Raw genomic sequence first — 24,856 nt, forward strand, 5'->3', positions numbered from 1 at the left:
GGTCTAAGAAGTTATATAGAGAAGAGAACGGAGTGCTCTCGTCCTAGAGTAATAAGCTTCACAAGCGGGTCTGTGCAACTGTTTCGTCTAACAATGGTGGCGTAAATAAGTTACGCTCAGAGATGGCACGATGCTCCTTTTGAACGAGGAGAATACGCTTACGATGGTGAATTTGTAATTTCGCGCGTCGTGCCAAGACCTAGACTACCATACTGAGATTCAGAAGGAGAACCTGCTAGTATCGTAGTAACAGCTAAGTATTCTCATAGATCTCTCCTATGAAACGAGAACTCTCGGCGTACGCGAGTCGCTTCAACTCCAAAAGTTGTTCGCGAAATTTTCATTACCACGTCTCTACGCACACGTAACCCTACGTGCACGAATTTACGTAAGTTCTTCTTTACGCGTGAATTATACGTCAACCATTTATATTTCAATTAAAGGAGACGAGAAATTCCATCAGAGAATCACTGATAGAATATTGAAGTGAAGCCAATATAAAGTTTCAATCAACTAAGCTGCGATATCTATGGGAACACGGATGGAAGCAAGTTTCGCTGTTTATCGCCAAGAGACGTCTCGCTGATCATGTGTCAAACGCAGCGGATGTAAACAAACCAAGTTTGATATCCAGGCCGCCCATTTGGCGCTGAATGCGGTTCTACGTGTTAGTCGCGTGAACGTAAACATAGGAAGGGTCTCGTGTTCAGACGACCCGACTTAACGTTAAGTGTCAGGTGCGAATACGGGGTAAAGTGTCAAACTTGGCGACACCCGCGCTAACTCGCTTGAATAACGTTATAACGAAATTTCCAAAGTTACCTTGGCGAGCGAGGCCTACGCCGCGCCGTATCCTACAGTTGCTTATAGAAGCTTAAGGCTGTTTCAAATGATCGAGCATACTCTATTGTACATCCGCGACGCGACGCGACGTCACACATTTTCCATGAATCTGAAAGGATGCGTGTAAATTTTAATTCCCATAGATCATACGTTTCATAATTCTTAGCGATCTGTAGCTATTAGAGATTCCACCGATTCTAACTCTCCTTGAATTCTAACTTCCATAGATCTTAGTTTCTACAGACTTCAAACTTCACACAAGTCCAACTTTGGTTCCACAGAGATCGTTCCAACAGATCTTACAGGCTGTAACTCTAAGCTTCCATAGATCATAGAATCCATAGATCCTAAATTTCATAGTTGTTAGATTTCAGTAGTTTCAACGAATTTGAAAATCAAGGATTTGTGTTACGCTTTCTATGACTACCTCATCCCGCGTTTTCGCTTGATCTCTTATTGCGCCAATTCTTGCGTTGGTATCCTAAATTCTTGGTTCTATATCCCTACAATTTCGTGATGCTGCTGGCTCGGCAGGACTATTCAAAGTAGTGAAGTACTTTTCTTTGTACTCACGACGCGTGCGTGCTGTTAAATGGTCAAAGTGCATACAGTATAAAATCATGATAATTTTCCCTCTCTCGCTGTCGCGCCACTCAAAGCAACCACACACTCGCAAAGCTTTCCAGCTTTCTGCTTACGTTAGTACATAGGCAAACTTGAAAAAATAATTAGCTGTGTCAGATCTCGGAGTTTTCTTGAAAATTCGCAACGAACGAAACTCGCCACAAATGGAATTCTATCGTTATACGAAACGACAATAGAAGAATAGAAGATAAAAATGGAAAGTTTTGTACAAAGAGGACTGTAGGATTAATTAGTATGGCAATGGCAGTCTTAAATAATTACGAGACTCAGACATGTATTCAATCACGAGACGATATCTTCTGAACACGTATACACATGTTGTTTTTCTCATACGAGACGAAGCGGTATGTCTCATTGTCACAAATCGAATCTGCCCTCATTCTGTTCTGTCCGCTTGTCAAGAAATTGCGGCACTTTCAGAGAAGCTTGTTTGATTCATTCAGAGTGACCACGCAATAATTCGTACGCTTCGTACTATTTCTTGTGAAAAGATCGCTGACACGTGTATGGAATCGTTTATGAAGCTACACTTATTTATAACCCTCATAGTGCGATGAATATGTTATCGTCAAATAAAAGAGGGATCTGGAAATTTAAGAACTGGAAACTTAAGATTGAATGTATTAAAACATCTCTTGAGATAAAAAAAACCGCTTACAATATAAAATCTTCTAATTGCGATCTTTATATTAGAAATGCACTATCCGGAAAATATCCGGCATTTATCATTTTTTTATTATAACCGGATAATCGGATATCATTAGTATCCGGGAATATATCCGGTTGAAATTTGATATCATTAAATTGTTGAATTTTTCTTATACGAATGTTCTAGAAACAAGTTTGCATATTCATGCTATAATATCTTATACATTGTTGCAAAATTATAATATATCAGGAAAATGTCGGATATCCGACTCAAAGAAATTGCCTTCTGAGATATCCGATGTTTTATTCCGTCTGAATATCCGATATCCGGTATTCGAAAATTTTACGATCCAGTGCATCCTTACTTTATATAATACAAACGAAAATGTTTTCTGTATTCGTTGATAACAATAAATTCATATTTTAACAAAGATTTTCAGTGCATGATGACGGGGTTTATGTCATGTGCAACTTGAATGTTTCTCATGTCACCGTACAAGGAATCACATCAAAGCTCTACGTTATGTTGTTGACACGTACGAATATAATTAACCCCGTTTGTTAATTAAATTCGTAGCAATGCTTTTGTGTCAATTACACGTTTCTCCAAAATAAACAAACGTTCTGCATAATTCTTTATTAATTTACTGCAGTCTAAGAACTCATGTCCGAAAGCTCTAGATATTTTTACGATACTTAATTAAAGAGAATCACAAAGCGAAATTAAGTCTTCAAAAGACAGAGGCATGCATCGCATTAAGCATATATTTTGTAAAAATCTCAACTACTTTATAAACAAACCATACGTTCAAGTAAACGCTTTCTTATCTTTAAAAAAAAAAAAAAATAAGGATTCAATTTTTCATCTAATTTATGCGATCTGCAGTTATGAGATCTGCAGTTTAATATTGTGTAAAAGATAATAATATAAATTTTCAAGCTAACAGTTATATCAGGAAGGAATATTCCAGATTATTTACGACAATTTAATCAACAAAGATATCACAAACGGTTAATCTGCTCGAGTCTATCGTCAAAAGGAGACCTCACCAAGAACTGTAGGGCTCATCCTGTCCGTAGAATACACAACCGCAGCAAGTTTCCAACATGCTCTTCTATTCTCCCGCGTTTATAACGGTGCAAAATGGCAAAGTTTCTCACCTGTGTAGGTAGACCAAGCAAACGCCGCTTTAATATCTTAATGGAGTGAGGGACCGGTAAAACGAATGAATAAATTTAAGTATATTTTCGAGACAGAAATCGACGAAACGCTCGACGAGAAGCACCAGAAGTGGATGGAAAGGGAGTAGCAAAGACGTAAGGAGAAAAAGAAAGAGAAACTTTACGGTTGCTGGAGTAGCGAATACTTGTAACGGAATTCACGAAATCGTTAAGATTGGAAACTGTTGGACTGTTGGTGAGAAAAAAATTTTAGGTTAATTGAGATTGATTTGAAATGAATTTAAATCGAAGAGACGAGAAATAGCATCTCAAAACTTGACAGAATTAATTGAGTAACGTGCTGCCTTAATATTTTTAGCATGACTGTAGACAGAAATTTCATTTGAGACTCAATAATCGTCGATGTTCGTACCTTACAGGACACCACAATTATACAAACGGCTCACAGAAAATAGATGCAGTGGTGAAGATGGCTGGATAATCCACTTGACCCGACGAACTTCGGTGTCGAATCGGTTTGCATATTAAACGAATGTAGTTGGTGACCCTAAATGGAGCGGATGAGGCACGTTTTCCGCATTAACTAAATAGTCACGAGCTGTGGACGATTAAAGGGAGACGAAACGAACAGTAATATCTCCTCTCCCTTCTTCCTTCTTCCTTGCGCCTGTTCCCTCAACATATCCATTTAATTCGATTCCTTTCCCTCTGACACTTTGGCTCGGTGTCTCGTGAAGTTTCTCGTATTTGTTCCCGTGACGACATCGACAATCGATTCGAAGAGTTTCTACGTTCACCTAAACTTGGTTGCTCGCTCGACTTCCGACAATTGCTGATGGCACAACTCGCCGTTCCCCGACAGTTATGTGTCGGACAATAGCGATCGCCGGGTACGATCGTTGTCGGTTCACCGAGGACAAGGGAGATACCTAAACTACTACCGAAACACCGAATGTTTCTCGACATGCGCGGAAATGACATTTCGCTAGATATTTCGTAGATAATAAAATCGTACGGGAGAGAGTCGATAGAAATGCTTTACATCTCAAAAGTTAATATCATATCACCTGTTGACGTTAGGTTGTGATAGAAATCTCATTTTCTTGAAAATATTCGCACGAGCGACTGAATGAATTATTCGATAGAGAGATGTCATTTTATACTCTCTTCTTGCACGCACAAAAGCGCTCGTGTAAGAATTTACATCGATTACGACCGACGTAAACGCGAGTGTTTCCGCTTACGGAAATGCAGCGTGATTCAAAAATTAGCAGCTTGATTCGATTTTCCCCTCCCAGCTCGCAAACTTCCTTCCTTGTCAGAGACCCATCTACAATCTCTACGTCGAAACTTCCGGCGAACTCCGGCGCCGACGTATTTGTTCCGCCGGGACAAAACGGGGATCGATCGTGAGATCTCATTGCCGCGCGAGACGAAAACCGGAGAGTGACGATAAAGTTTGATAAGCGGGCGCATCTTGGTTTCTTTCTCGGAGGGAGGGAGGGGGAGAGAGAGAGAGAGAGAGAGAGAGAGAGAGAGATCGATACCGCTGTAATTAAACGGAAATCGAATCGCGAGAATCGCGCCATTGAGCGTTTTTCATTTCGTTGTTATGCACCATCTCGTCGGCTGAGTTTATTGTCACCGCGATAAGCGCAGTCAAATTTAATTAGCGTTTAATTAAGTTTGTTTGACCGCATGGTGTATTCATGTACGAATAATAAATATTGATTCCGTTGATATGCATATCGTGCGTTATATCGACAGAAATACGCAAGTCGTTGCACTTTGACCTTTTAATAATTTTAACCTTTTAATAAATTACGAAAACAAAAATGCGTTTTTTCAGTTAACGCTGCGATGCATCGATATTTTCAATATTATTAAAATGATTTTTACCAAAACGAATTTTTGTCAGATAAGGTATAAAGAACGAAAAGAATATTGAGATATCATCAAGCGAGAAAAGCACCATCCTGAATGCAGCACGACAAATAGAAATACAATCGAAATGGCAAACGTTGCAGACATTGCGAGTTTCTCAAAGACGCAGTTCGCATCGTCGATTCTCCACAACTACGAATTCGTTGTACGAGCGCGAGTGGAAATCACGTCGTCGAATATTTACCGAAACGTCGTGCTCGACGTGAGAAAACAACAACGGCAGGAATAAGAAATGGCGAATATGTAGTGGCCATAATAATGTTATGTGAAATGGAAGAGGTGTGGTTCCTTATTGCGATTTGCTCAAAAAAAGCGCGCGCTAAAGTGTAATTAATAATAATTAATAATTTCATGATAATTGCTAGTGAGAAACTTTTCGCCGTCGCAACAAGCGAAAAGTTTTTCCCATCGCGTTCACTCACTACATTTTCGTCGAGACAGGTGTTTTTAACGTTAATCCTATTCGCTACTCTCCAATCCCATCCGGCCGCGCGTCGTCACTATAATAAGATAAAAACAGTAGTGTCCCTTGAAACACGTCCAGCGTTGTGAAGAAGAAATATGAGACGGCATCACGAAACGCGAAGCCGCGTCGTCGTTGCCTATGTCTTCGCCGACTCGTCGCCGACTCGTTCGAGCAGAGACAAATCGCCTGCAGGCTCACCGATAACCGCATTAACGGCTGCTCCTTTTCGTGGTCTTCCTTTTCGTCTTCATCGTCCTTCTCGTTTTCATCGTCGTGGTTTCGTTTTCCGGCCCGCTCATTCTTGAAGAAAGTACCACAAGTATAGTAGAAGACCACACCACCGCCACTTCACCTTCGGGATACTTTTGCGTCCCTTTTTCTACCCTGCTTTTCAGTCGACGTCTTGTCTTCCTCTTCGCGTCATCCTCTCTTGTCATCCCTCTTCAAGCCGCAGGACGAGTAAGCGAGTGGTGAGAAAAGGGTGGCGGTGGACCTACGCAGACGACTCTGTCCGTCGCGTCGCATCGCGTCGCAGCGAAAAGGAGACTAGAGTTGGAGGTTGAAGGTTGGAGGTTGGAGGAAAGTCCCTCCGTAGAACGGACGAAAAGGGAAAAAACGCACGTGAAGAGGGCGCAGTGAAGAGGGAGCAGTGAGGAAAAAAAGAAGGCGGGAGAAAATGCGACGAGGGAAGACCCCGAAGAAAGTGGAAGGTGGAGGAACTTTCCCGCCACCGCGCCGCTGTCTGTTACTCATTTCTCCTTTTCTTCCCCCTCAACCCCATCCCTTCGCGAGAGCCGCTGCATTATTCATGACTTTGTCAACGTCGCTTGCTGCTGTATTTTTACGGCATTATACTTGGAAAAATTCCACGCCGCGTCGGGGAAACTCGATATAGAGCCGCGAGTGCACGCGGTGTTCTGAAAAGGACACGCGCGCTCTGTGTGTATATCGTGTATATCCTCGGCGAAAAGCGTCCTGCCGAATTCAATAACGCATCGGGTCGAATGTGCAACATGCAAAGATCGGAGAAGAGGAGAGGAATGGGATACAAACCTTGGTTACCGTCGTATTTGTGCTTTACGCGAAAACAAATTTTCACTTTGACGATTGGACGCAAGGTCTTTTAAAATTCTTTTAAAATACGATAAGCACACAAAGCTACATTTATTTATAAAAAACGAAAGTTGATCCGCACCGCGAAATGTAATTTAATATTAGCAGAAAAAAAAAAGATATCAAAATTTAACACAGCGATTAATATCTATTAAATAGATATTCGAGCTTATGTAATTCGTTAAACGAATTAAACTACCGCGTCGCGACCTGGAAAAAGCATTCTCGCGTACACGTAATAAGCAATAAATTACTAGATTTCACGGTAATTTTTCGATAAAGGGAATTTCACGCTAATTAATAGGATGATTAATATATAGCAGAAATTCGCGGAACAGATTAAATATCAATTAAATATTGCAGCTATTATACGATCTGGTAAATGGACATAAAATTCGCGAAAGCGTAATGTAAGTATTACTTAACAATGAATTGCTAAAATTCACAGCAAGAGAAATTTTGCAGAAATGAACTAATAATTAAACCTAATTTAAAAATTTTAAACCCATTTTTAATCCCAATTAAACAATCCATATTATTGCAGTGGAAAAAGGACGGGATTTTTGTCCGATACAAACAATGTAATAAAAATAGCTGTGCGCAAGAACAATTGCGCGGCGGGACAATTCAAGTCTTTTGTTCGTCGAATTTTTGTCAGTTTGATCGGATCCTCGATGTTCCAAAAATACAACGGTTACAGCGCGCCGCGAAAAAGGAACGCTAACTAACTAACGCAAAATCGCGCACGCGTGCGAGCACGCGTCCTTCGTGACCGAAATAAATGGGAGTAGGTACTCTACCCATTCTATTCTTTTTCCCCTCATCCTTCTCTTGCTCCCGTTTTCGTCCTTTTCTCTCAGCGGACCGTTGCTTTCCGTTGGTTTTGCTACTGTGAGTAACGACACCTGTCCGACTTTGTAATGCCTATGTTGGATATACTTTGTGACAGATGTACAAGGATCTCTCACTAGCAATTAGTCCTGGCAAATCGCAAGCGACACGCGCGAGTCAGACATTCCGACAGCAATTCGTAGCTGTCTATATATATTCGCGTCGTGAGTTCGAAAGGATGAGATTTTGAGCTTGTGACGTTACATTCTTAAACGAGTATCATGCAGTGCCTCTAAATTCGAGATATATTAGTTTCTAAATGGAAATGGCATTTCAAATTACACATTAATACATGTTTTTCTAGATATAATCTAATCATCTAGTATATTTATACCACATTAACCACGATTGCTGGATGTCCAGATTTCGACTAAAGACTCTAGTTTTCGGAACTTTCAATTCTTCAGCAGATGGGAAAAATCTTCAGTCTTTCGCGTCAAGTATTTATTAAATGCACTAGCCAGTGATACCCGCGATGTTATTATATATAATTATTACGGTTTTTCGTTCAGAATGTTTATTTTAAAATATTTTTACTAAACTACTATGACCTAGTTTACATCGTGTATTTGATACGTGTATCAGGTACTATATCTGTATCAAATTAGTACTAAATATTTAATACGAACGATATAAACGCTGTCGTATCATTTTGGTACGAGCGTATCAAACAGGAATATCGTACTAAACTAATACGCGTATCAAATGATACAAATGACGAAGTAAATATTGGAGAACATCTAGCATGTAAAGCATCAAAATTAGTATTATATCATTAATCGTTGATCTCTCTCAAACAGTATTATATTATACATATACATATATTAAAATGTCTTGTAAAAAAGGATTAAATTGGGAAGAAGAAAAATACGAACATTTTTTGAATTATGTACAGAGAAGCAGATTATTTTATCAATGGACGGGAAAAAAACAAACATGCTGATATTTTCCAATCATTAGTTGAAAATATAGAGAAAAAAAGGTTTTTTTAAAACGACCCAACAGACAAAATTAAAATTGAAAAATTTCAACTCCATCTGCAAAATAGGAATGAACTTAAGCAAATTGCTATTGAAAATACCACCACTAGGATGCACTCGACATGAATTAAATTCGTATTACTTTTTCCTTTCGTACGTTCGATGTAAGCGTACTAAAACATGGTGTGCATCAAACTTAATACGCGTACCAATACTTTCACGATGTAAACTAAGCCCCTAAGAGTAATGTAGAAAAGAAGAGATAGAAAAGCTATTACAAAAGAGATGTATGAAAGATGCTGGTTTTCACAAATATTATGTTGTGTTAAAGATGTTGTAGCGCTTATTGTCTTTTGTGTTTTGTATAACGCGGTGTATGATGCAATATTTAAATTACATGGAAAATAATAAGAAAGTCTATGATTACGTTCGCAATTTATGTTTTATGAATAATAAAAAAGTTTGTAATTGTGTTGATACTTTATAAGATTGGAAACTCTCTATATCGGTTATTGCGAAGAATATTGTTAAGGTCTCGATAGTCTAAAGGCTTAGGACGCTCGCACGGAATGCAAGAGATCCGGGTTCGACTTCCGGCCGAGGCAATATTTTCTGCGATAAGTTTATTACAGTTTTTTAAGATTAATTTCAGAAAATTTGGGGGGGGATTATTAATATTTCAGATTGATTGCGTTGAAAGTCCGACAATCATATCGGCACGCAATTATCATTTTTGAAATTAATTCATTTATATGAATACATATAATAGTTCAATATTTTAACATTCAGACGTAGTGGTGCTTCGTATTTAAAGTAATGTTATTTGATACTATATGTATCAAATATTAATAACAAAAAGAAAATCTGTAACAGTGCAAAATACGAATTAAATCCTACGCTTTTTTTCTTTTTCTCTCTCTTTTTTTTTAATGAAATCGGCCGGTCTCCAATCTCAAATATGAAATCTCCAGCGCACAGAGCCCTTCGGGCCCAAACCGTACAGTACTCGGAACCTGATAACCGTATATACAACGGATAATCTCCTTACAATAAAAAACTCTTGATTTCAAAGTATCATTTTCTCTTTTATTTTTAGTACTTGTAATTACGTGAGATTTTTGTTTCAATTTCCAATTTTTTATATTAGTATAAGATACGAATATACAACGAATATACACTTAATAATGATAAGCGATTCGATCAATCAGTGATACTATCCTTATCAATTCATTTGATACTTTTCTTTAGGATGTGCAAGGTTTCTCGTATGTAATGTATGTATCTCATGTACATATAATAAGAAGTATTCGGCGTTATAAATGTATCGCCATTTGTTATAACACATAATTATTTCTTAAACAAATAACAATTAAAATTAAAATTGAGTGTCAGAAAACTTCGCTAAATATCAGTAAATATATACAAATAGTGGTATTGAAGGAATATGGCGCGATGCGTGCGAGAAGTTACAGTGTGAATATTTATATACCGCGAATTAATATATGCGCAAATCAGATAATACACATATTCGTCATGCAAATATAATCCAATCATCTACTATGTTTAGACCACACAACGTATAATCTCCTTACAATAAAAAAACTCTTGTATTTCAAAGTATTTTCTCTTTTATTTTTAGTACTTGTAATTTTTAATACTTGTAATAGGTGAGATTTTTATTTCAATGAGTATTTCCAATTTTTTTGCGATACATGCTTAATATCATCTTCGAATTTGAAATACCTTCATTTGCAAAAATTTCAGAAATAAATGATTTTGCAACGTTTGACAGTAACATGATTGCGCGACAACATTCTGTCGAGAGACTAATGAGATAGCCGTATAACATGGTAAAAAGCCCCGAGTAAATCGTTGACAGTCGAAGCCGCGCACTCGATGCCGCGAAATTAATGGAACATTGTGTAACCGATAGATAGACAGGAATGGATAATAGGAAAATCCTTCTGTCTGGAATCCTCCCGTCGATGACGCAACAAACAACGTTGGCCGTCTGGTGAAATAACGTCCGCGTCAAGCCTCTTCCGGAGAGAGTACCATAGTTAACAAGAGGGTTGTTCTAGTCGGCTGGATACCTATTACCTATTGTTCCCATAAAGATAATAGACGCTCATCCATGTTCCCTCTCGCCTGCCGCTTGATGAAATTCTGTGTATTTCTATTCCTCCTCCTTTCGTTATTATCGAAATTCAGTTACAAAGTTAAATCTCCAGAAATACATTTAATGCGTATCGACATTTGTTTAAGTCATACATTTCGTATGTAATCGACGCAGTAAATTGACAGTTTCCACTGACGAATCCCTTCGATTAAACGTAATTGTTCCTGACAAGTTCGATTAGCGTCGCGGCGACTTGCGCCGATTTAAAATTGCCAGATGGTGAAAAATCTTTTGTACGGGTACAATACGCGCAGTGGTGCATTGTCAGTCAAGTGGCTCGAGGCAGCTTTGCCGAGTGACCTGAATCGCCGCGTGTTCTTGGCAATGGCAGCCTTTCTAGAAATCGAATCGTCTTTGATATCGATGTTAATCAAGATTGACGACCGACGAGAAAATTATACGCGAGACTAATGCAACACGAGTGAAAAGCGAATTTGATTTTTATGCTTCACTAAACTTTCTTTGGAAAGGAGGTTGTAAGGCAAATGCAATATGTTAAGAATTACTTGAGGAAAATTACAAATTATTCTAATTGCATTTGAAAGTAATATAAAAAAATTAAAGACAGTTGACCATGGATCAAAAGTTATTTCAATAAGAAGTAACGTTTTTTTAATTTGTACTCTAATAAAAATATATGAAAATGTATTATAAAATAATGATAAAAATCTCAATTTTTTTATACAAGTACTTTATGAATTCAAAAATATTTATGTAAAGTTACATTAAGATGTAGACATTAATTGTTCGGTAAATAAACAAAATATTTATTTGTTATAAACTAATTGAATCTCAATGAAACTTTGTATAAGTATTTTTAATACTTAAAATATTTATATAAAAAATTTAGATTTTTGTTATTATTTTTAAAATTTTTATTTATAAATAAACTAATATCAAATAAAATAAAAAATCTATAAAAATGTGTTGCTCAATAAAAATAGAATGTATGAATTTACAACTTTCACATGTACGTAGTTTATTGAAAGCGTAAATATCAATATATGTGTTTTATGCCCTTACAATCTCCTTAGTACTGATTGGATTATTCGTATCCTAAGCATTTTTTTTTTTAATATTAAGAAGCATCAGGCTAAATAATTTCTATCCTTTCGTACACTGAAAGAAACGATTGGTTGCTGCAACAATTTAGATAGTAAAATATGCATTAGCCTATCAAAATCATATACTGACATTGCGGATAGGCTAACGCAATTAAAAAATTTGCTGCTACAACCAAAAACTGATTGTTGCAGTCGATTAAAAATGCTATGCCATATTTTACTATCTAAATTGTTACACCAATCTTTTCTTTCAATGTATTTTTAACACAGAAAAAAAGATTTGTTTGAACGCGAGAATAAACTCTATTTACATTTGTTTCATTGAAACAAATTTAATTTTAAATGAAACATATTTTGTTTAGTCAAAAAAATTTAATTTAAATAAAAGTAATCACATTCTTAATTTAAATCCATTTGGTTGAACTATTTCAATACATAAATTTATTTGATTGAAAGAAACCTTTTCTCTGTAAGTACATACAATTTTATAAACACTTTTTAAAGATGTTAAAATATATTTAAAGAATTACTTAATAATTTGTGTATACTTGTACATATAATGAAAATTAAATGAAAATTAACCCGGAACACGAATGATTCATGTGTGATAAAGGACGTGTATTAAGAATTAATTATATTATCTTCTATTATTATATTCTAATTATTTAATGACTTAATAAATTTATTTGCTGCATTCGTTAAATGAGCGACGATCGCGAACAATACTCACTTAGTAAAAGCGAATATGCTATCGTCGGACAAGTTGCCAATCGAGGCGTCAATCGAATGGTTGAAACTTTATCAGGATCGTACCGATCGAATTGTACGTAATCGTATCAATCTCTTTCGCTGCCGTAACGAAAAAGGGTCGGCCCAACTACCATTTTCACGAGATCCATCATTCTGAAATATGCCGGGCGCTCGTCGTGACGAGGAGGGCGATCTAATCGCCCGCGGTTGAAAGACTATCGATCAGAATATCACTCCGAGGACTCATTATACGTTCTATAAAAATCAAAATAATTGTAATCCCTCGATATTTCTGCAAATTATAATACTCGGACTGATATAACTAAAGCAACAACGCCGTAACTGGCACTTGTGCGAGCAAAATATCGCTGGTATAATCGATAGTATAATATCATATAGTAGTTAGCGCGCATTGTGAAGTTGCGATCTCATGGTTTATTCAAAGAGCCACAGCCGCTATTCGCGAACGCGAACTCCGGAGGCAGCTCGGCGCGCTGCCTAGATACGCAACGACGACAGTTCGCGGATAATCAAGTCGTTAATGCGCCGCATCGGCCGTGCGCGAAGTTGCTCGATCTGGGGGCGGGAAAACTTTCGTTGTCGACCTGGGCCGGGCGACGGAAAAGCACTCGCACGTACGCAGTTTAGCGTTCACGTGGGCCGCACTTACGCCGCGAGATGCATGTTAAAGCAGGGCACTTTGGAGAGTTTCTCTGGAAAATGGGAAACCTCGCAGCTCGCAGCATCTCACCGCCTCTCGCTGACTCTGACCACTTCCATTCCGCACGCCGAAGGCTGCTTGCATTATTAATCCCGATGGCCGTACGAAACGGATGCCAATTGCGGGGCAATGATATTGTGACGATTAAAGACGCGATGCGAACAGTTTCGCCAGCATTCGCGATAAAGAATTCTTGTAATTGAAGGAAAAATGCATAAAGGTCGCGAGAGACGAAATTGTGACTAATGCACGATGCGATGGTTATGGTGAACATGTAATCTTCGTGGTAGGAAAATAAGCACATTGACATCATATTTACAGTTAAGAAGACAAAACCTTTTTATAAAATAAAAAACGAGAGTAATCATTTCTTGCAATTTTTCTTCTTGCGCTGAATATAATTCTGTTCTAGAAAATGCGTTATCATATTATAATTTTGAGAAATTTAATATTAAAGCTGTAACAGAGTTAATGTACTTTTCAACGTATTTTTTATCAGGTTACAGTTGAAGTATCGGAAAAATCTTGTTCTTGTTCAAAATGAGATATATCGTTAGAAAATTTTCCGTTATAAGAAGAAATGTAGTCCAGATATTAAGATTAATGAGTAAATATTAACATTTTTTACCACCAGGTGGGCAAATCTTATGTATATATAATAATAATTTTTTGCAAATTTTATAATACATTTCGCTTATGCCTTTATGCTTTTGAATAACGCGAGTAATTTTTTAACAATTACTGGTTCGATTTTGAAATACAGTTTTTATGCCAAATTAAAATTTAATGATATTATTAAATTAATAATCAGTTTAATAGATATATTACCGATGCTACTAATAAATCCATAAAAAATGTATTTAAAGTAAAGAAGTAAAAATGTCAATCTCCTTGAAAATTCTAAATGGGAATATTTGAATTTTGGAATAAAAATAGTTATTGCGTTTAAAATTAAAATTCACAAATACAACAATATAGTGGATTTAATATTCGTAACTTCAATATTATTACGACTATAATATATATCTTTTTCACAGAGTATGATAAACCCAATATTTGATTACGAAACTCTTATCAAGTTTAATTTTTACAACAAATTTCTTTTAAGAGTGCAAAGTTTTAATAACATACTTAATTTTACATAAAACTTTTCCAACACATCACGTAGCTGTAGAAAATTTAAGATATAGTCTTTCTTTATTACATTAATATTAATTCAAAATTTCTCAAAATTATGACATTATTGAGATCAAATATATATTGAATGTAAAAAATATCTCTTTCTTTTCGAAATCTCTTTACATGTCAAATTGAATAACATAATTGGGTCGGCGCGATCGAACACGCGGAAAATATATATCGCAGTCAAACAATACCTGGATATGAATAATTAACGTTAGTCGAGGTCCGCGATTAATAATAAGTTGACGAATGCGACAAACGCGCCGCGCAATTAAACGCGCTTGTCGCGTGGATATATTATAATAATTTTCGTAGCGCGCTCGGCACTTATTTACACGCGCGCCGACATAATTGATGCTATTCGGCGGCCGTTCGGGCATTATATCGTGGCTGTTTACATTAATTCACCGACACAGAAATGATAGCGCGCATAATTTCGGGCTGCATGGCGAATCGCGATCTAGCGTCCGAGCAACGTGGATTACCTAACATTGCGCGATGCGACGCAATGTCGAGAGAGTGGACCCGCCCGCCGCATAATAATGCGATCCTCGATGGAATAATAATAATCCGCCTCGATGCTATCACACCGGTGTTCTGATCTTCTTAACGCTGTAATTTCACCTGAGGATGCGTACGTCAAAATCCGATACATAAATTCATCTGAGATGCAAAGTCGTTATCGCTACTACAGTCAACCTCAATTTGTCAATCGTTAAATCGTTAATCGAGAATTCGTGTTGATGTAATAATTTTCATTTCCTATTAGAGTTTCAGAATATCGTCGACATAATATTTCCTTTCGAATCGCAAAGTATCTTTCTTCTTTTACGCGGCGCTCTTTATATATTCTTGCCTGCATATATTATGCATTCATTCTTCGCTGAAACGATGCAAGTAAACCCGTCTGTCTGTTCTTTATCGGTGAACTCTCTGAACTGGAGCGAAACAAACGTATATTTGTTTCACTTCAACTTATTGCAATGTGTGTACCAGTTCAGAGAGTTCGTCGATAAAGAATAAACGGAAAATTGTTTACAGAATAGACAACGCGCATAGGGCAAATAATCAAATGGAGCTTCATGAAAGAATCACTCGTGAAGCATAGCTGCAGAATATAAATCTGCAGGGTGGCCTAAATTACCTACATCTCGGAAAAAAATAACTTTCATGATATAAACAGCCTGAGTTAGTCGCGATATATAGACACACACACACACATATATATATATATAAAAACGCGATATATAGACGAACATTTCAATCCGCGTCCCGAGAAAAAATATACGGCCGCGGCAATGTAATTTAATTCGCTCTCCTCTAAGCGGTAGCGGCAGTGGCGCGCGCAGGAGAGTCAACGTGAGAGACTCGCCGTTCGTTAGCCCTGTATACCTTATGTTAGCATAATCTTTTATTACACGGCCGCAAAAAAGTTCCGGCCCACCACTAGCACTTAATTAAGTTTTCCTCCCCCGAGGAACGTCCTCACTCCTCTTCCTCTTGTTATTAAAGAATCTCGTAACTACCTTCACTTACTTTACTTCGCGTACACTGTACGGAACTTTCAACCGTAATGCTCGCTTCAAACGAGACCAAACGAGTATCGAGCAAACGTACAATACGTCTTACTCATTACGTGTGACCACTAATTTACAGCGTATTCGTTCAAAAGCAACTATTACGTACAATCGACGTTTATACGGTGACATTACTTTCTCTTCGTCTTCGCGACAAACGCGAGTTTAATTACATCAATTATTATATGAGGGAAATCGAACGACTGATGACGACGCGACCGTCAAATGTCACGATTTCAACTAATTGCGGCTTTCGCTTATCTGAGAAAAAAGAGACACGGAGGTTATTCTGCGGAAAGCGAAAAAAGCAGAGAGGGAGGAGAACTCTCATGCTTTGTGTGATCTGAAGTCAATCTCCGGAGAGAGAGAGAGACAGAGTGGCCACCATTTTTCTTCAATCAGAAGCAAATCGATAGCTACATCCGGATGGGAGGAGCGCAACAAACGCTCTAGCTACCTTCAAGTACGGTTACGGAGAAGGGTCTAGCTCAAGTTTTCCCTCTTCGAAAGAAGCGAAGAGGAAGGAAAGATCGTTGCTAATGACGATTAATAACTCGGTGGGTCTCGAGAGAAATTGATTACGATCGGCAACATGTAAAGTGATTCGCTATAGAAAATGTGTCTGCGCGCATTACATTAATATGCGTGCGAACGAGCGTCCCCCTCCCATTGATTTCTATTAAAATTTTTAGAAACCATCAAGAAATTTTAAAAAGTCATTTTGGCGGAAGGATTCTTTTTTACAAAGTTGGCAGTGTCCGTTCATTAATGAATAACAAAATGTAATTTAGCGAAATTAATAATTTCCAACAATTTCCAGATTTCTGTGAACGATATGATCGGAAAGATAAAAATGTGCATAAAATCCTAGCACGTCAAACTCTCAATTTATAAATATCACGCATCGATATTGATCATCGTAAATATTATTCAGACAAATATTGTTCAGATAAATTGTTATAATAATATATAAAACGTATACTTGAAACATTATTGGTTTATTTTTTATCAATATGGAAATATGGAGGAGAGACAATAATCCAATTCCTCGCCTAATTAAATTAGTTTATGATGAGCCAAAAATGGATGAGCGGATAAAACCACGTGACGTTTCGCGTGAAATAATCTAATAAAACTTTTGCAGCTACCATCATTCGTCGCCTGTCGATCGAATTTTGTGAGACGGGCCACCGCGAGCGGACATTTTCGGAGCCGCAATCAAGCGAATTGGCTTTTTCAGTTCAGGCAATTCCTACGGCAAACCGAACGACCGCCGCGCCACGTCGGCCGCGGCCATACTAAAATCAACACAAGCCGCTAGTAGGATTTAATATAAATCCGAGTTTCCGCTAAAACGCAGAGGAAGCCAACATATCTGACAGTTTCCTGTTCGTTTTAACCACTATACGCGAATATTTCCACTTCATTCAAGCGAAAAATTTTTAGATTGCATGAAATGCTGCATGGTGTTTACCGTCATCAAAAAAAAGACACAATCGCCATTCTGTCTCTTTTTCACTTCCCATTTCTATTTCTCATTTTCGATATACCTCTTCTCTCGTCTCTCTTTCGCTAACAAAAAAAATAGACATAAAACCGCTTACAAACCGCTTCGTAAACATTTTACTCAGATTAAAAAAGTTCAGCGACGAGCATCGCTTAGGTATGCAGGTGGAATTCCACGCGAGCTTTCAATTAAATCGCGAATTTAAGCTACTAAAAACTCCAACTGCTAATGTAAAAAAACATTCTTAGCAACGTGCTAAACGGCAAATGCTGAATCAGCTAGATCGAACAGAATGCAACTGGAAAAATACCTTTTAATCTTTAATAGTTTACGTTTGTGCAGCGTGAGATAAATAATTAAAATTTTATAGCTACATTTTCAATCAACTGACGTTGTTTTTTGCTTTCAATCAAAAAAATATACGAAAACTTATGTTAAACATTATATCTTATAAAAGTATTAAACTATATAATTATATTGTTCTCAAAAGACAATGTCTATCGATCCAATTAATAATCTTTGCTTCTTTGTATTTTATATATATGCATGTTTTATATATATATATATGTATGTATGTATATATACAGGATGTCTCAAATTTAAATGTTTAAACTTCGTGAACGTATAGAGAATCGATAAATTAAGAAAAAAAGTCTTAAAAAAATATGTTCATTTTTGCTTCATTTTAGAACAAAAATCGCAAAAACGATAAAACATAGTTTTCATTTTTGTACTTTCTCATTACTTATTCATATTGTATTTATTCACTTGCTTAATATAGATATTGTTCAAAATGTTGGCCTTTTGTAGCAATGCAAGCGTTGCACGGACAACTCGTGTTGCAGTCAAACACTGACCTGACGATATTTGGTGCACTGCAGCCTCGATTCGATTTCTCAATTGTTCTCTTGTGTTGACTGATGGCGACGAATAATGGTTCCTGCTTCAGAACCCCCCCCACACAAAAAAGTCCAGTGATGTCAAATCAGATGATCGGAATGGTCAAAGTACTACTCCTCCACGTCCAATCCATGATCGTGGATAATATTTATCTAGCCTCGAGTAGTTATATCATAATGAGCTAGACATCCATCGAGTTGAAATCACATTTCAATTCGTTGCAGGTGGATGTCTTCTAAATAATCAAAGAAATCACGCAATCAGGGTGGCCAAGATACTATTCTTCAACAATTCTTTCTTTGTTTACCTTGTATATATAAAATATTTTAAAACTTTTAGAGTGAAATCTCTTAAAAATTGAGCCATTCTTTTTCAAGATTGGTTCAGTTTTCACTCTTTAGAATGAGATTTTACTCCAAAGAATTTAGAGAGAGAGAGAGTGTATGTGTATTTGTTATATATATGTATATCGCACTTTCAACTTGTCACGAAAATTGTCAGGAGAAAACGAGATTCCGTCTGTTGGTCCAACTGTCGCGACGATAATGCAGGAAGGAGATGACTTGCGCCATCATCCCATGGGCTTATCAACGAAGCATAAAGCCGGTCTAGTTACGGTCGCGATAAACTGCCGCAAAACTCAATAGGCGTTTCTAATAGCGCGTAGTTAATGCAACCCGTCAGGTTCATATCTACTAGCCATTTATATCAACGATATGCACTTATGGAGGATGACGAAACGACGAAGGTAAAATGGTAAACGTTAACCCGCCGTGTTACAGCGCACACGTAACATCGAGATCTATATTATATGTGGTAGAAAAAGTTCGACGAACCTTTTATCGCTCCTTGCGGGAAATTCGAGTTGGTAATTACGGTACTCAAAGTTTCACTCTTCCGCGATACGACGATGATAGGTAGCACATTCTAATAAAATAATGACGTATAGCTAAGTTTCTCGGGAATCGAACGAGCTAATTATGGAAGTTTAGATACACGTTGAATAAATGGCAGAAATTATAGTTGCGAGATAATCATACACATATAAGAAATAATGATCTAATAATTTTGATATATTAACTACATTGTATAAAACAAATGAAAGATGAACAGAATTGATGTTAGCGTTAATAACTGTGAAACAAAAAAGTGGTCAAGAAACTTGTTGGTTCGTAATATTATCGCGAAAAGATTTTAACATAATTGTACAAGACATTTATTTACATTTTACAGGGAGGGCTGTATTTCCACAAATTACACCGAAACGAGATTAATGTCCGGCGAAAAACTATCTGATGAAATAAAATGTCGCCGTAAGGCTATTTATAACAGGCGGGGTAAGGTATCAACACGCGCGATCACTTCGCCAGCGAAGTCATAATCGCAAATAATTAGCGCGAGAGAGCTTACTCTCTCCACTCTCTCCACTCTCCACTCTCCCCGCGCGCACAGATCGTATCCTATCGGCTTATTAAGTTGCCAACGCCGAGCATACTGCGCCAGTGGCGTGCTATAATTTCCAGAGTTATATCGTACTTTAAAGGTGTACTAAAGTCCCCCATCCCATCCCATCCCATCCCATCCCATCCCATCCAACCTAACCGCAAAGCGAGTGGATAAGTAAGAGGATACAGACGAGGGCGCACGAAACTGTCTTCTTCTTTCCCTCGTCTCTTCTCTTCCTCCAACTTTCTCATTCTCTTCCGTCTCTCTCTCTCTCTCTCTCCCCCTCCCTCCCTCTCTCTACCTGATTCTCTCTATCTATCTCCTGTAGAGATAGAAAGATAAATTGTTTGGCGAGAGGGCTTGTTCAAAAGTTTTGCGATATTTCCACTGTTAGTTAAAATTAGTGGAGTTCCCGAAGGCAATTTTGATAACGCTATCTCTCGTCCATGATGCCCACCATCATATTTCCCTCCCTCGGTCTCTTCTGGTCTCTTTCTTTCGTGGGTCATATCGCTATATCTTGAATCGCACAGTTAAATTTCTCATGAGAAATACAATAAGCTTCAAAGATACTATTCGGTAGAGGTTTAAGGTAAGTGCGTGTATTTTTACGATAAAGATTGGAATCTAATAGTTTTAGTCTATTTTTTTTTTCAAAGATATTATCCTATTAATCAAAGAAACGCACATTCCATTTAGCGACTAAATGAAACGCAAGGGTAGAATGGTATCTGGACCAATGCAGGCTCGCAAAGTGGCGCAGCGCTTATCAGAGTCCGGCGTCATCGGTGTCGACAATTAGCAGAGTTTAATCGCCGCTCGGTCAGCTGTAATTAAGGGTCGCTTCTCCACCGAGTGTAACAAAAAGGAGAATGCACGAATTAAAGCCAGGACCAAAGCGCAAAAACTGCGTGCAGATGTACTTGTCATGCTCAAGTGATGTAGCTACACACGCGTCATATCGCAATTAAATCAACGTTTTACTTTAACAACAAGAAATTTTACTGTTGGGGAATGTTGAATAACTCGTTAAATTACTTTATAAAAGTAAATAGTAAATATACGAATGTTTTAAATATCTATGAAAATTTTTCAAGATCCGTCAAAAAGATTAATCTAATTAGAAATTATATGATAAAGTCGAAAAGTTTTTCTCAGCAAACCGCCATATTATTTGATCGAGGAAAAAGCGTGAGAGCGCAATCTCTTCTTTTAATAAGACTCTCAGTAATTTTAATCCTTCAGTCGCTTTTCCATTCTCTCGTTTAATAGAATTTGTAACTTAGGGATTACGTGCAGATATACGGAGTATCTGTGCCCGATCGCGTTTCCATTTTAGGCAGAATCAAAAGTCGACAGACTCCATAACTTAAATGGTCTTAATTTAATAAAAATCACGAGGCTTTTATTCGTACTCCACATATTATCACATATGTATGGTTGTTCTAAATAAAATTGTTTAGCTATCTACAATTGTCTATATAACATCGCTCTATCATTTTTCTCTTTTCTAAACATATAATTTGAAATATATATTGTAATAATATATAATTTAAAATATAACAATGTAGTCACTTTTAAAATATCTTGATAAATTTCGATATCAAATTGAAAATACATTATCGAAATATTGAATTTTATATAGAGATACTACGATCGTGTTTCGTATGAATTAACGCATGAGCAGGATTGCCTCTTCATACACGATTTATTTGGTTTATTCCAAATGAAATATTAGACAAATTGTGTTTATTGCAATTGTGTTTATTGCAATTTTAAAAATATTTATCAGATTAGAAAATTTAATATTTAAAGAATTGCATCAGCTGTATCATTTTTCGCGAAAAGATGACAGTATGGAAGAAAATAACATGATGGATGATACAATACAATGATTAGTAGCTGAAGAGAATATAAATATTTCGTCAAGCTTTCATCATGACAATTATAATTTTAATCGGATATTTAATATATATGTTTTATAAATATTATAAAAGTTAGAATTAGATAATCTCATTTATTGAATATGATCTGTTAATTCAAATTTGCTGTCATCTGTTTAGTATCTAAATATTCGATGATTGACTGAAATTCCCATATTTAAATAAAGTTGTGCACACATTACCAAATGCAAATAATATATTTAAAACGTATAAAAATAATATTTGAGTTTGAGGACATTCAATTTTTCAGATATCTGAATAATAAGAGCTTCAATTTTAAATAACTGAAATATAACTGAACTATAATTACTACATAACTGAAATATAATTAATAATAATTACTTTCGTGCGGTTTTCGCCTCGTATACAATTACGGGTTATGAAATAATTGGATTAACGGTCAGGTGTGTTAACACAGATATGGAAATAGATATTAAAAATAGATAATATATATCAAGTATAACGTAAAATGATTTTACAAATTAAAGATCTTCGGACATATATATTTTCAGTGTAATTTATTAACTATTTCACAGACTATTAATTTGTTAATCTAATACTGTCAAATATTTGAATATTTTTTTACATTTATATATCAGAGACAAAACACAGAACACTAGGGACAAAGAATGTAAATCGACTGCGACTTCGCAGATCATTAAATTATTTGTCAATTCCGAAGAAAGCGCGGTCCAAGTGCAATCAGTCTAATCCTATTAAATTTCGTTAGATTATCATGGCGACGATGCTTATTTCTGACGCGAATAAAATGTTAGCTAGCGCTATTACATTTAGCACAACAACGTTCATAATAGATGAAAAGGGTCGATAACCAGCAAAAAGTCTCTATATTAATAACTACTCTAATCTTTCTTACCCAATTTTATTTGGTCGAACAAGCAATCTTTGATACGCTTGGGACATCTCGAGTAGTATTCAATAACGCGTTTTTTCCTTGACAGATGCCGATTCTTCGTTCTACGTAAAAATTCAAACCGAAGTGTATTCATCGACTTATCTGACAACGCAAACTATAGAACAAATGATTATTCACGCTACGACGATTATTGTCAACCATTGCGACTTTTGCTATAGAAGCCCTTGCAAATTTCAAATTAAAGCTACGTTGAAATAAATTGTGCTAGGTTGCATCCGCATTCACATCAACATTTCAGACGATGTCACAAAGCTTGCGTTTCCACGTCTCGCGAGCTTAATTCTCAGGCTTTTTGTCGTTCCTCGCAGCTTTTCGTGAGTGAGCGAATCAACTAATGCGATCTGTGCGTTCATGCGATTTCTCGCGCTGCGCACCGAACGTACACGCTTTACGCGAATTGTCGACAGAACGCGAATTTTCATCGTAGCGATAATTAATTATAATAATCGGTGTGCCGAGAATCGGTGAAGACCGGAGAACAATAGCAATTTCAAGTTCCAATGCGGCGCAGTCTTGCTAGTTTACCAAGATATCTAGCTCTTGCAGAGTTAGTTAGAAATTTGAATTTCGACTTGAAAGGACTTGAAACAAGAACGAGATCCTTACCTTCAAGGATGGCCTGGTCCTTATCTTCTCGTTGGCCCACCGATCTGCAACAACGAAAAGAGAACAATGAGGAGAAAATTGGAGTGGTACGGTTTGTTTTCATTATTATTATTGCAACATATTATCGTAAAAATTAAATTAAGTATGCTCGCTGAGCACAAACATTATTATCGCAACAATTTAGATCGATACTCGTTTGTGTGGTGGGTACACTTGCCATAAACTTCCTGCTTGAATAATAACACAATTTTACGTTGGCAAAATATTTACGAAACGTTGCCGCTGCAACGAAACCAGCAGCAACTGCTTTACTCCTTTACGAAGAGAAATCGAAGGTTACGCTACGACAATAACGGGATATCCGGCGATAGGATCACCGCGCGGCGACATTAATCCTTTGTGCAAGGCGTATCGCGAACTTGACGAAGAGTAACAGGCGGAAATAAGCGATCCCTGTCACGAGGCGAGGAACGGAAGAAATACCTATAAGCCGATACCGAAAGAATTAGCTGGCTACGAGGACGCCATTTAAGCGAGTTGTTGCAAACTTCTGTAAGCTTTGTGCTAACTAGAGGCACGGAGAAACGGGGCTTATAAACTGTAATACTTGCCTGTGACTCTTGCCGACCTAAGTCTTCACAGCGCACCGAATCGAATATTCTTGTCATGCTGTACACTGTGCAGAAAAGCAATTATTTTATTTCTGTCCAACATCTACCTCAAGGTACATCTTTATTTTAAACACTTGGAGCGACTACTGAATGCCTTCACGTCTGATTGTTTTAAAGTTTTAAGTTTGGATTTGCGAGTTGCGAAAGGTGGGAGTCTAGTCTGTAAAAGTCTAGTAAGTAAAGAGCTGAAAGTTATTAATTTACCCACGTTTTAACTCTCATATTACAGATTATATATTTAATAGCAGTAAGATTTTAAGAGATAAAATTTTATACAATATTTAACAATTTTTTTATACTTTTTAAAATGAAAAGATTAAATTATAATTAAATTATAATTAAATTATGTTATCATATATGTTGTATTTTATATTTAATAGAGAAAAAGAGATTATCCAGAGGAATTGGTGATTTATTTCTTATCTTCATTCCATGACTAAACTATCGCATAGATATATTGACATACATGGCGCGGCTTAATCTTTCACATCAATCAGATGATACCGCGAATTCGACTTCCCGCTTTCGATCAGAATGAGTCTCTCGGAATAGCTCACCGTTTTCGAATGAAATCGAGTCTTTGTTTATATCACTGTTAGTAAGCACTTCAGCCAGTTTGAAATATATTCTATCTCAAACATTGATCTTTTTTTTTTTAGAG

The 24,856-nt window shown here is 36.8% G+C and overlaps 1 protein-coding gene and 1 long non-coding RNA gene across 3 annotated transcripts in view; both read right to left on the reverse strand.

Annotated features, from left to right (window-relative positions):
- Positions 1 to 24,856, reverse strand: part of LOC105150523 (uncharacterized) — a 113,925-nt gene that overhangs the window by 21,695 nt on the left and 67,374 nt on the right. The window contains exons 2-3 of one of the 2 annotated variants that reach the window (XM_087415469.1): positions 24,136 to 24,200; positions 23,525 to 23,568 (exon numbers count right to left, since the gene is read on the reverse strand). The gene's annotated coding sequence lies outside the window, so the exon portion shown is untranslated. The remainder of the gene's footprint in view (positions 1 to 23,524; positions 23,569 to 24,135; positions 24,201 to 24,856) is intronic. The other variant, XM_011063664.2, reaches the window with a different exon arrangement.
- LOC147906730 (uncharacterized) lies at positions 5,227 to 19,960 on the reverse strand. Its single transcript, XR_015548106.1, has 2 exons — positions 12,686 to 19,960; positions 5,227 to 11,227 (listed from the first exon to the last, which is right to left on the reverse strand). It is a non-coding gene; the product is annotated as an uncharacterized LOC147906730 (long non-coding RNA).

The sequence above is a fragment of the Acromyrmex echinatior genome, chromosome 18 (assembly GCF_024713525.1).
Source record: "Acromyrmex echinatior isolate Ae372 chromosome 18, ASM2471352v2, whole genome shotgun sequence".
NCBI classification, from domain to species: Eukaryota; Metazoa; Arthropoda; class Insecta; order Hymenoptera; family Formicidae; genus Acromyrmex; species Acromyrmex echinatior.